This window comes from Helianthus annuus, chromosome 8 (genome assembly GCF_002127325.2).
Source record: "Helianthus annuus cultivar XRQ/B chromosome 8, HanXRQr2.0-SUNRISE, whole genome shotgun sequence".
NCBI lineage: Eukaryota > Viridiplantae > Streptophyta > Magnoliopsida > Asterales > Asteraceae > Helianthus > Helianthus annuus.
The window spans coordinates 31,612,078-31,625,261 of NC_035440.2; positions in this window are offsets into that span (position 1 = coordinate 31,612,078).

A 13,184-nucleotide genomic window follows, 5' to 3' on the forward strand; every position below is an offset into this window, starting at 1 on the left:
TGCTTCTAATCAAACCAACCGAACACCACCACTCACACTGACCATTGAAACCGATTCAATGGCGAATCACAATTCCAACCAAGAATTTAACCCAAACCAAAACCTCCACCCAAATCAATTCCAATCCCGAGGAACCTTTTTCCCCGCTCAAGAGTTACCGGGTGGTAACACCAATGCAAGACCACCCACTCCACCTTTCCGAAACCAAAACACCAACAACACCCAACGAACACCTCAACAACAACCTCTTCACCGACAAGCATCGTTGCCTATTAACCTTGATGATCGGAATGTCAACTCCGATCGAAGAGGTAACCGTGATCACGGCAATCCCGTGAACGAAGACCCATTCTTCAACATTGACGATTTAAGGAATGCAATTCCCTATGACGAACCGTACAGTGTTCCCGGTTATCAATCGCCGGAACACGTGAGCATTCATACGGAAAATTCGGACGATGGGGGTTATTATGATGATCGAGCCAATGATGATGAAGATTGGGGTTACTTGAATAGGGGAAACGTATACAATGCTCGAAGGTATGACGATGAGGAGTTTGGGTCTCAAAACGCCAACTATGTTGGGGAAGAAGAATATGGCTACGGGGGTGGAAGAAACAATGGGTATGGGAACAACCGTCAACCACAAAACAACAACCAACGGAACCGGAATGAAGGGTTTTACAACAACAACAATAACAACAACAATGTAAACCCTAACCGGATTCCTCGTTTTGTGGGAGGTGGTAACCCGAGAGATAATCGAAGAGAGGAGAGACGGGATGAAAGACGGGATAATCGAAGACCGGTCGATCAAGAAGTTAATGGGCCACAACGTCGTCAACAACCTCCACGGGGAGTCAATGACCGTTTCCGACCGATAGTGACCGAAAACAATTCTCCAATAGTATGTGAAAGGAGGATGTTTGATTGTAAACCCCATTACATCAACATTCTTCCTCATTTCAATGGAAGGTCTAACGATGAGCCGTACAACCATTTGACGGAGTTCTCATCCATTTGTGACACTATTGGAGGACACAATTTCGCATTAGAGGAAGTGAAGCTTCGCCTATTCCAGTTTTCATTGAAAGATAAGGCAAAGCAGTGGTTCTTTACCCTTCCGGCCAATAGTATTCGAACTTGGGAGCAAATGCAACAAGCATTTTTGGACGAATACTATTCCATGGCCAAGACCGACGATGCTAGAGATGAAATTCGGTCATTTCGTCAACTTTCAAGTGAGCCTTTACATGAAGCGTTCACCCGATTCAAAGAACTCATGAGGAGATGCCCACATCACCAAATAGAAAAATGGGAATTGGTGAAATGCTTCGTACGGGGGTTGGATGATGCAACTTGGAATCGGCTTGAGACGACAAGCAATGGTACACTCTTGAGCAATCATGAGGATGACGATTGGGAATTTTTGGAGAGGATGAGCAAACGGTCCAAACAAAAAGAATCAGCCGATAGAGCAAAAAGGCATCCGGTTTCCCGATCACTTCCCGATCTCGATTCCAAGGATAGGATTTCCACTTTAGAGCGGGAAATAGCTCAATTGAAGAAAAAGAAGGAGGTGAACGCGGTTCAATTCGATGTGTGTGAAGATTGTGGTGATATTGGGCATAGCACCAAGCAATGCCCAACGGGACCGAGTGACTACACCGAAGAGGTAAATCAAGTGTATGGGGATCGGAAGCAATACGACATGAATTCCAACACTTACCATCCGGGTTTGAGAAATCACCCTAATTTCCGGTATGGTAACGCCTCAAATCAAATGAATCCGAATTTCCAATCGGGTAATCAAGGTGGTCAAGGTGGGTCTTCATACAACAATCGTCAAGGTGGTAACCAAGGGGGTTACCAAAGGAATTACAATCAAGGGGGTAACCAAGGGTATCAAAACCGTGAAGGTAATTATCAACGAGGTTACAACCAAGGCGGAAATGGGAGTAGTGCTTCAAACTCTCAAGGTGATGACTCGATAAATTCAAAATTTGATGCTATTATGAATGCTATCAATCATTCAAATCAAGAGATGAAGAAAGAGTTTGAGGTACGAGATAAATCCCATAAGGCGTTGGAGAAGCAAGTGGGGCAACTTGCCCAAGAGATGGCTCAAATGCGCGGAAGTGGAGGAGGACTTCCAAGTGACACCACGGTGAACCCTAAGCATAATGGGTCAAGCTCGAAAAACACACGTGAGGTACCAATAAATAAAATTTCTTTACGTAGTGGTCGAGTGATAGATAGCGGTGTCGAGCCACCACCACCCAAGTTTGTTGAAGGGGTGGTGGAAGATGCGAGTGATGATGAAGAGAATAACGGTCGAATGGGTCAAAATAAAAATGAATTAAAAATTAACAAAGATACACCCGTTGCGACCGTTCCCATCCCAAAGGCTAAGGACAAGGGTGTGGAGGGTAATACCGCCCCTTTTCCCGAAGCTCTTTTGGGACCATCTAAGAAAGTGGTAAACAAAAGAGGCCCACATCAAGAGGAGATGTGGGAAATTTTTAAACAAGTTAAAATTAACTTACCACTCTTAGATGCTATCAAACAAATTCCTTCATATGCGAAATACTTGAAAGATTTATGTACCCAAAAGAGAACTCACAAATTTCCTAAAAAACTTGATTTAACCGAAAATGTGAGTTCAATCCTTTCGGGTGCACTTCCACCAAAACTCCAAGATCCGGGGGCGCCCATTATTTCAATACAAGTGGGTGAATTCAAAATGACACGGGCACTTTTGGATCTTGGGGCGAGTGTGAGTATCTTGCCGGGTAGTTTATATGACCAATATGATTTTGGTCCACTTCAAGTGTCTAACACCACCGTGGTGTTAGCCGACTTGACCCCTAAACTACCCCGTGGGATAGTCACGGATGTAATAGTCAAGGTCGAGGACTTTTACTATCCAGTGGACTTTCTTGTGTTAGATTATGTTTCTTTGGACCGAACCAAGCAACCAACGGTGATCCTAGGTCGACCATTTTTGGCAACATCGAATGCCCAAATTAATTGCAAATCGGGCACGGTCGACATGACTTTTGGTAACCGTCGGTTGCGGTTAAATGTCTTTTCAGGATTAACGGATCCTCTAGTTGGCGATGAATGTTATATGGCGGACATCGTTGACGAGTGTATACCTCTATGTGACACTAGTGTCGAAGAGGAAAACACAATAGAGGAGTGTTTCATGTTTGATAGGTTACAAGGAGAAACGAATCGGAGCATGGATGAAGAGATGAAGGAGTTGGAGGTTATGGCGGCAAAAGAAGGAAGGCCCACTTGGACACATCAAGTGGAAAGTCTTCCGGAAAGCATAGACACGAAGTTGAAGCCGTCATTGGAAGAACCTCCGGCATTAGAGTTGAAGGTGCTACCCAAGCATCTTAAGTATGCTTATGTGGGTGAAGGTAGCACGCTCCCGGTTATTATTGCATCCAATTTAACCGGGGAGCAAGAAGAGAGGTTGATGAAGGTATTGGTCACCCATAGAGCCGCTATCGGGTGGACCATTGCGGATTTGAAGGGAATTAGTCCCTCGGTGGTGATGCACAAGATCATCACGGAAGATGGAATGAACCCTTCTCGCGACACACAAAGAAGACTAAATCCGAATATGCGAGAAGTGGTAAAGAAGGAAGTTTTGAAGTGGCTAGATGCGGGTATTGTATACCCTATTTCGGATAGCCAATGGGTGAGCCCGACGCAAACAGTTCCAAAAAAGGCGGGTATTCAAGTCGTCACAAACGACGCAGGTGAAGAGGTCGCCACTCGGCCGGTAACCGGGTGGCGTATTTGTATTGATTATAGGAAGTTGAATGCCGCAACTTCCAAAGACCATTTCCCTTTGCCGTTTATTGACCAAATAGTTGAGAAATTGGCCGGACAAAAATTTTATTGTTTTCTGGATGGTTATTCCGGATACAATCAAATTGCTATACATCCGGAAGACCAAGCAAAGACTACCTTTACTTGTCCATATGGTACTTTCGCATTTAGGCGGATGCCATTTGGACTTTGTAATGCCCCCGCCACCTTCCAAAGGTGTATGATGAGTATCTTTTCAGATATGGTGGGGGAGTCTTTGGAAATCTTCATGGATGATTTCTCAATATTTGGGTCATCGTTTGATACATGCCTTGACCAACTCGAAAAAGTTTTGAAAAGATGTGTTGAGAAAAATCTTGTTTTAAGTTGGGAAAAGAGCCATTTCATGGTTCAAGAAGGGATTGTGTTGGGGCATGTAGTGTCGAGTCGTGGGATAGAGGTTGATCGTGCAAAGGTGCAAGTTATTTCTACCTTACCTTATCCCACGAATGTTAAGGGTATTAGGTCGTTTTTGGATCACGCGGGGTTTTATAGAAGATTTATAAAAGGGTTTAGTGATATAACCAAACCCCTATGTAAGTTATTGCTTAAAGACCAACCGTTTGAATTTAACCAAGATTGTCAAAATGCCTTTAATGTGTTGAAACAAAAGTTGGTTGAGGCCCCAATCTTGCAATCACCGAATTGGTCGTTACCATTTGAAATTATGTGTGATGCAAGCGATTATGCGGTGGGGGCCGTGTTGGGTCAAAGGGTAGACAAGAAACCGGTTGCCATTTACTACGCAAGTAAGACTCTCTCGGATGCACAATTGAATTACACAACTACCGAGAAAGAGCTACTTGCGGTGGTATATGCGTTGGATAAGTTTCGTGCTTATATATGGGGTACTAAAGTCATTGTTTATTCTGACCATTCTGCAGTTAGGTATCTCATGGACAAGAAGGATGCGAAGCCGAGGCTAATCCGATGGGTTCTCTTGCTACAAGAGTTTGACCTAGAGATTCGAGATAAGAAAGGGAGCGAGAATGTGGTCGCGGACCATTTGTCTCGATTGAGTGTAGAGGATTCTTCCCGTGAAGAAATTAATGAGACTTTTCCAGATGAGCAAATCTTAAAAGTTGGAATATTACCATGGTATGCTAATATTGTCAACTATTTGGTTACAGGTGACTTGCCGGCTCATTGGGATAGAAGGAAGAGGTTGCACTTCCTGTCTCAAATCAAGTATTACACGTTGGAAGAACCGGACTTATTCAAGATTTGTCTGGATCAAGTCGTTCGAAGATGCATACCCGACGAGGAGATTCCTAGCGTCTTGATGCACTTGCATTCATTTGCTTGTGGGGGCCATTTTAGTGGTCACAAAACAGGGCACAAAGTGCTCAATAGCGGTCTTTATTGGCCGACTATTTTTAAGGATGCTTTTAATTTCGCTAAAAACTGTGTTGAGTGTCAAAAGTTGGGGAGTATATCAAAAAGGGATGAAATGCCCATGCAACCGATCCTTATTGTAGATATTTTTGATGTATGGGGGATCGATTTCATGGGCCCATTCCCTAATTCGCATGGCAATTTATACATTTTGGTGGCGGTCGATTATGTATCCAAATGGGTCGAAGCGATTGCCACCAAAACGAATGACCACACCGTTGTTTGCAACTTTGTTCAAACGAATATAATTTCTAGATTTGGGGTTCCCCGGGTGATCATTAGTGATGGGGGATCTCACTTCAAGAATTTTAATTTTGGCAAACTCTTGAAACGGTATGGTGTTGACCATCGAATTGCTACTCCCTACCACCCACAAACAAGCGGTCAAGTTGAGGTCTCCAATAGGCAAATAAAAGAAATTTTGCAAAAGACCGTTCGACCCGACCGAAAGGATTGGTCAACGAAGTTGAATGATGCTTTATGGGCTTATAGAACGGCTCATAAAACACCTATTGGAACCACTCCTTATCGCTTAGTTTATGGGCGAAATTGTCACTTACCGGTTGAACTTGTGCATCGTGCTTGGTGGGCTATAAAAGAGGTTAACATGAAATATGACGATGCAGGGAAGGAGCGAAAGTTGAAGCTTTGTGAGTTGGAGGAGCTTAGGGAAGAAGCGTACGAATGTGCTTCAAAGTACAAGGATGACATGAAGAGAGCACATGACGCGAAGTTGAAGCCAAAAGAGTTTGAAGTGGGTCAAAAGGTTTGGCTCTACAATTCGAGGCTTAAATACTTCCCGGGAAAGCTCAAGAGCAAGTGGATGGGCCCGTATGTGATTACCCGGGTCGGGAAACTCGGAGATGTCACAATCAAGGACCCGAAGGACGGGTCGAAGCAAACGGTTAACGGTCACCGCCTTAAACCATTCCTTGATGGTAACGAGGAGAAAAAGGACGAAAACGTGGAGTTGGTATGTTTTTTGGGAAGCGTACCAACATATGAGGTGAATTAAAAAAGACCGGTAACACGCTTTTGTAAAGTTATGTATATTTATTAAATTGTTTGCGTAATTGGATGTGAATCGTTTCTGGGTCATACTAACCTTTCTTGATTGTGTGAAGTTCGGACATTCCAAAAGGGTCACGAAGATACAAGGTATGTTCTAAACTTGATTTGGTGCATTGAGGACAATACACGACTTTTTGGGGGGTGGTAGGGCCGTTAACGGTTAGTTGTTTATAAATTCTAAATTATAAAAAATCACAAAAACGTCTTTAATAATTTTTAGGAATTTTTAATGTACATAGTCCTTTTAGTAAAATGTCATAATTTTCCTCCTATATATATAAAAAAAAAAAAAAAAAAGCCTGACCGTCGGCGACGGGGTCATGACCGTCGGCGACGGCTTCTGAATATGACCGTAGGCAACATTTCAACCGTCGGCAGATAGTTAACCCGTCGCACCCAAACCAAAATTCCACAACCCGTCGGCGACGGGGTCTTGGCCGTCGGCGACGGGTCCTCTATTTGAGTCCGACGCAGGTTGAGTTTCAGCGAGTAAAAACGTTTTAAACTCTCCTTTCACCTAACCAAACATCACCCAAACACATTTTTCACCACAAGTTCGGTCCACCATTCCCTACATCACTTTCTCACCACAAACTACCTGTTCTCTCTCTCTCATACTTCCAAAATTCTTCATCTTCTCCACCTTCCTCCCTAAGAACCCTAAACCTTCAACTTACCATAACTCTCTCAATTCTCCACCAAATCCTCTGATTTTTAGGTCCATCTTGGATAATTTTTCAAGACGAACAAAACCCCCAACACGGTTTCCATCAATTCTTGCTATTTTGCAAGATTTCTGGGCGTGTTCTTTAGGGTTTTTGAAAGGGTGTTCATCAAAGTGCTTGTTTGTCATCTTTTCTTAGTTCTTCTTGTCTAACAACATCAAAGGTATGGATTCTTCTTAAAGTTATGCTTGATTATTATATCCTAATGTTTTTCTTCCGAAATTTTAAATTTTTTTGGTTTAAGAGTAGGTTGTTTAGACAATGTATGTTTTGATAGTGTGATTTTGAGCACGATTAGTTGTTTTGAATGGAATTTGAGCATGTCATAACCATAGTGAAGTGATTACACTGTTATGAACATGATTGAACATGAAGATGATGTTGAATTTTTGTTGAAATTATATGAGATTGTATGATTAACAAAAGAACAATAAGTTTATGACAAAGTGAGCGACTTTGGAAGTTTAAAGAGGCGACTTTGCGTATACTTGTTAAATAAATTGTCAACATCATACTTCATGTTCAAAGTTTGGGAGTTAATGAAGGTTGAATCTATATTGATGATTTGCTTGTTTGTGATTGTAGTCATGGCAGGAAGCAAGAGACAAAAGACTACGGGTCAAGCGTCATCATCCGGGATTGGGTCTTCTTCCGGTTTAATACCGAAGAAATGGGAACAACCGAGCACTGTTGCAGAAAATGATCCAAGATTATACCGACAAGATTGGGAATGGGCAAAGTTCAGGGATAGTCAAAATGCCAGAATTTGGGATGACGAGAAGAACAAACAGTTGTCGAGCTACCAAGATAGAAAGTTGGAAGCTAAGTTGTGGAAATGGAAGATGACAAACGGGGTGAACACGTCGGTTCCAACAAGAGTGATATGTGAACGGACCGTGAATGTAGAAGAATTCCGGAACATCGGGATTGTACAAATGTTTGAGAGGTTGGGATGGGAGAGCGTTTTGGATTGGTGTGAAGACAATACTCACCGGATTTACTTGTCGGAAGTATGTGAGTGGTTGTCCACTTTGAAGCTGGTAAACAAGAATGAATCCCCTTCGCAATGGAAGCTAGTGGGGAAGACATCTCGAGGAAACATGACGATGTCTTTCGAAACTATGAATCGTATTGCTGGGTTTGACTCTTTGGGGGTACAAGCCTATGATTATCCATCCATTGAGAATTTTTTGGATAATCATTTGAACACCAACGACATAGATCAATTGATAGATGTTATTTTGCCAACCCACCCAGGGGGTGACATGAAACGGAAGCATATGTCGCTCGAGGGAAAGATCCTTCAAGGGATCTCGGTTGAGAACATTTTAGCAAGATTTGGTGATCGTGGGGGTGTGAGAGTAAGTGATTGCAGGGTGGCGCATGCCTTATTGTATGGGACCCCGACACTGTCGTGGAGGCACATAGTCATGATGAACACATGGGCTACCAGGGAGTCGTCTCAGAGGCGGTTTATTCCGTATGCACGCCTCATTAGTGCCATGCTTGTGCAGCAGAATTGCTTGCCCTTGGAAGCGCTATGGGTCTCTAAGCCAGTGGAGGAATTTACTTGGGGTTACATGAAGAAAAATTGGAGGATAGAGGTCAAGTTTTCGGGAAATAGGTATGTGGTGACCGATGATTTGGGGAACAAGTTTGAGGTTCGTACTTCCGGGGCACCACCCGTGCAGGAAGAAGATGTGGAGATGGAGGAAGAAGAGGAAGAAGAGGAGGAAGCTGAACCCTCCGAGGCACGAAGGCCAAGGCAACGTTATATGCGGCCACATAGGGAGATAAACGCTGAGGTGGCAGGTTTTGTGACCCGACGACGGGTACCCTCCTACAAAAACTTTGACAGGGGGCAACAGGAGATATATGATAATGTCTCCGCGTGTATAGGAGAGGGTCGGGAATACAATCAAAGGAGAGAAGCTTGGCAAGGGTCTTACGGAGCTTCAATGCAAGAATATTGGGACGCTCAAGGAGCCCAACGTGAAAGAATGAATAAGTTCATCGAAGAGCAAGAACTGTTTCAAGCCATGCAAAGATCACATATGGAACAGTTAGCAAAGCAACAGGAGGATGAAGCAGCCCGAAGGCGGGCATGGGAAGAAGCGGAAACGGCGCGTCGACAACAAGAAGAAGAATTGAACCGCCGCCGTTGGAGTGCCATGTATGTCTCTCAAGAGATGGCGCTTAATAACGCCAAAGTGTTGCATGATCAGGAGCGACACCATAGAGACTACCAAGCCGGCCTCCCCTACGCCGAGCACTCGGGGTGGACAAATTACTCCGATCTTCCCTATCCTCAAGGCCCATCCGACCCGACTCCGCATTGGCCTGAAGCGGTAGGGTCTAGCTTCGTTCCAATCCCGTACCAACCGCCACCCCAAGGGGAGCAAAGCCCCTTAGATAACTATAGGGAGATGTTCGAGGCCCTCACTGGTTATCCATACCAACCCAACCCGCCCATGGATCCAAACGAGCGATATCAGCGGTAGAGGTATGGTATGTTTTATGTTGTTGTTGTTGTATATTATTTTCCGTTATTTCTTTTTGTTTTTATTTAATTATTGCCTAGTTAAATGAACTTTGTGGGTGTGTTCCCTATATAACCCTCACGAGACCTACTCGTCCTCCCGAGCTATCGGGAGGTTTAAAAGGGCTTGTTGCAAGCTAAATGCAACCGTGATTCCTACGAAAGTGAGTTAGGTTTATTGTTGTTGTAAAATATTTTCCACATAAAGTCAAAGGTACAATAATGTATGGCTTGGTAATAATTTCATAAAAGTGGTAGAACTAGGTAATTAACAAATTTTGATGGTTGTGAGAAGCATGCTTCTACACAAGGGTTAAGATTTGTAGGTACACTATGTTCGTGAGACAACTGCTTGGTTGAAAAGATGAAGAGCACACAAGGAACTAGCGAAAAACCAGGTGCATACGTTTCTTTTTACCTTTGATTTTTAGTTAGCAAATAAGTGGATTGTAATTTGTATTTTATTTTCCGGGGTGTAATTTTGGGGAGGTTAGCCATGTCACATCCCTTGTGCTTTACAAACTCTAGTTCTTACACATTGAGGACAATATGTACCTCAAGTGTGGGGATGGGGGAGTAGTAAAAATTTTCGATTTTGACCCGTTCATTTAAATACTACACATTGAGGACAATATGTACCTCAAGTGTGGGGATGGGGGAAAATTTCAAAAATTTTTCAAAAATGTCTTGTTTTCAAAGCAATCTCAAAAGCACAAGTAACCAAGTCAACGAGGGATGTCACAAACCATTTGGTCTTTTGTCATGGTCAAGTTCAAATTAATAAGCATATCGGGTATTTAGTGGGTGGTTATTTGAGAATAATTCGCCTAAGGAACTAGCAATGTATGCATATCACATATCATACCCTTATACGTGAAGTTTGAGCCCTTTATACATCATAGATTCACATTTACATGTTTCTTTGTTTGAGTGGGCCATTAGTCGCGTATTGTAGAACTTGCAATTTTTGATACATTCGAGACTATAGACCGAATACGAGCACGAGAATGATTAAGGCATTAGGTAAACCTTTTCCTTTTAAACCATTTATTCATCCGTACCCAAACAAGTCCCCTAGTCGCCCAATTTGAGCCTAAACCTTTCGTTTGATCACCCACTTGGCCATAACCATAAGCCTTTTCTTTTTAAACCCGTGTGATGAAAATTCGATTATAGGAAATTAAGTTTGTATAAAAAAAAAAACAAAAAAAAACAAAAAAAAAACAATCAGAAAATGTTGCGAAAAAGAATGAAAAAGCAGTGAGAAAAACACAAAAAGATGTGCTAGTAGTTTATTGAATAAAAGGCGAAAGTTTTTGCCCATGTTGGATGTTTATAGTTTGCTTTTGTTTAGGATAGTCTTTTGTAATAAAATTCGAATTTTTCATCGCCATAGCCACTTAAAAATATCCTATTCCTACCCTTCACCTAGCCCCGTTACAACCCCTCAAAGACCTTTTGACTTGTGCTTAGTATTTGTGTTCGATAGTGGAGAATGATTGAGTTGCAAGCCTATGCGGATACGTGTTCTATTTGGTTTTGAGCGATTAATTGTTGAAAAGCTAATGCATTACACATGTTAGCAAACTTTAAGCCGAGTGGAGAGCACATTGTGAGGGATATGCATGAATTGTTAGTTTTACGGGCGGGTTAATCTTGGGTAACCATTTGTGTATCTAAAGCACGTCACCGTTAAATACATTGAATATTGTGAAGAGTTTGAACTTTTGTATGACATTAGACCTTAACCTTTGTCTCGGGAATGGGATGTATGTTCGTTGTTCGACCCACGTGAAAGTGAGAAACAGATTTGCTTGGGGACAAGCAAAAGACAAGTGTGGGGATGTGATACGTGGTTGGAAACCGGTGCTTGTTATTGTTTAACTTAACGTTTTTACGTAAGTTTTAGTTTCGAATAGCCTACTTTTAATCAAGAATGTGTTTTGCAGGTTTGGTGGAGTTTAAGGAGCTTTTCGGGAGCTTTACAGGTCATCGGGTCGAAAACCGGAGCACCGGGATGCGTTGCGGATCAATCGGAAGTGCAAGGAACGAAAAATGGGAATTTGGTTTTTGGGGAGCCGTCGGCGACGGGGTCCAGGCCGTCGGCGACGCCCCCTGGATAACCCCGTAGGCTGGAAGTTCCGTATACAGATGATTAGGCCGTCGGCCAAAAGTGAAATTTTGGGGACCCGTCGGCGACGGGGTCAGACCCGTCGGCGACGGCCTGTAGAAATCTGAAACGGGAATTTTGGCCATTGGAGGTTTATTTCGATTTCTATTGGTTCTAACTCCTTGAATTCGGGAGTTACACTTCATTTTTGAGTTTGAAAACAGGTCTTGGAGCCATTATTCACCTATCATTCATCACCACTTCATCTCTAATCAAGAATCCATCCTCTCAACAACCCAATTCCTTACCGAATCAAAACCCTAGTTCATCACCATCACAACCCTTCTTCCACCTTCAATCCATCTATCACCATCAACCATTCCCAAACTCTAATCATTCAACCATCCATCTTCAAGTCCCAAGATGATCCAATTCAAGTTCCGTGCATCCGTTGATCGTGCCATTTACACCATGAGCGGCTAATTCCTCGGAGGTTTCACCCCGGTGTAGGTTAATTGTAAGTCTAGGGTTTGAACAATGTTTTAGTTTGGTTTTGTGACAACTTGATTTGCATTTGAATTGATTGACAATTGTCTTGCATTTGAACTATATTTGTGAATTGTCGAGTGAGTTATGAAATTTGACTTTGCGAAATAAGTTTGTGCAATTATGCCTTGTCATTCAAAAGGTTTTATTTGTCCGAAGTAACGAAGTGCATTGTAGTCCGTGTATGCGTTGATAACAATTGGCACCTAAGCTTTGATGATAGAAATCCGTTAATAACATATTCAAGTGAATTAAATCTAAAACGTGTAAGAACCCTAGGATTGCAATAACCGAACCGGGTGTGAACCTTGTTTTCTCTATCTTGTCAAAACCTTTATCTACATTATTGCAATTGCTTGTTTTTTTTTTAGTAGTTATAATTTATATCTTCCAATCAAACAAAAATACAAAAACACATCTTAGCAAGCTTCATAAACGTGACATTTTCTGCATTTCATTCAAAGTCCATTCGCAAACCACATACTCTTCGTTGTTCGACCCCTTGCTACCACTAGCTATTTGTTAAGGGTAATTAGGGTATATAAATATTATCTTTGACCGGAGCGCGACTCTTCGATCAATCGTCCGGTGAGCCCATAGGACGTGCGGCAATTCGTCAGCCCAAGAAACGCCTTCTTTCCCCAAGCGCTTTTTAATGCCTTCCACAATGCTGCGGTTGGCTCTTTCCACTTGCCCATTGGCTTGAGGGTGGGCTACCGAAGCAAAATTTTGCTCGATGTGCATTCTTTCGCACCATGTTTTGAATGGTTTTTCTGCAAACTGCTTCCCGTTATCACTGATTATACAGAGCGGCATTCCGTATCTACACACTATGTTCTCCCAGACAAACCTTAACACTTGATCTCTTGTGATGGTCCGGAGTGGTTTGGCTTCGATCCATTTTGTAAAATAG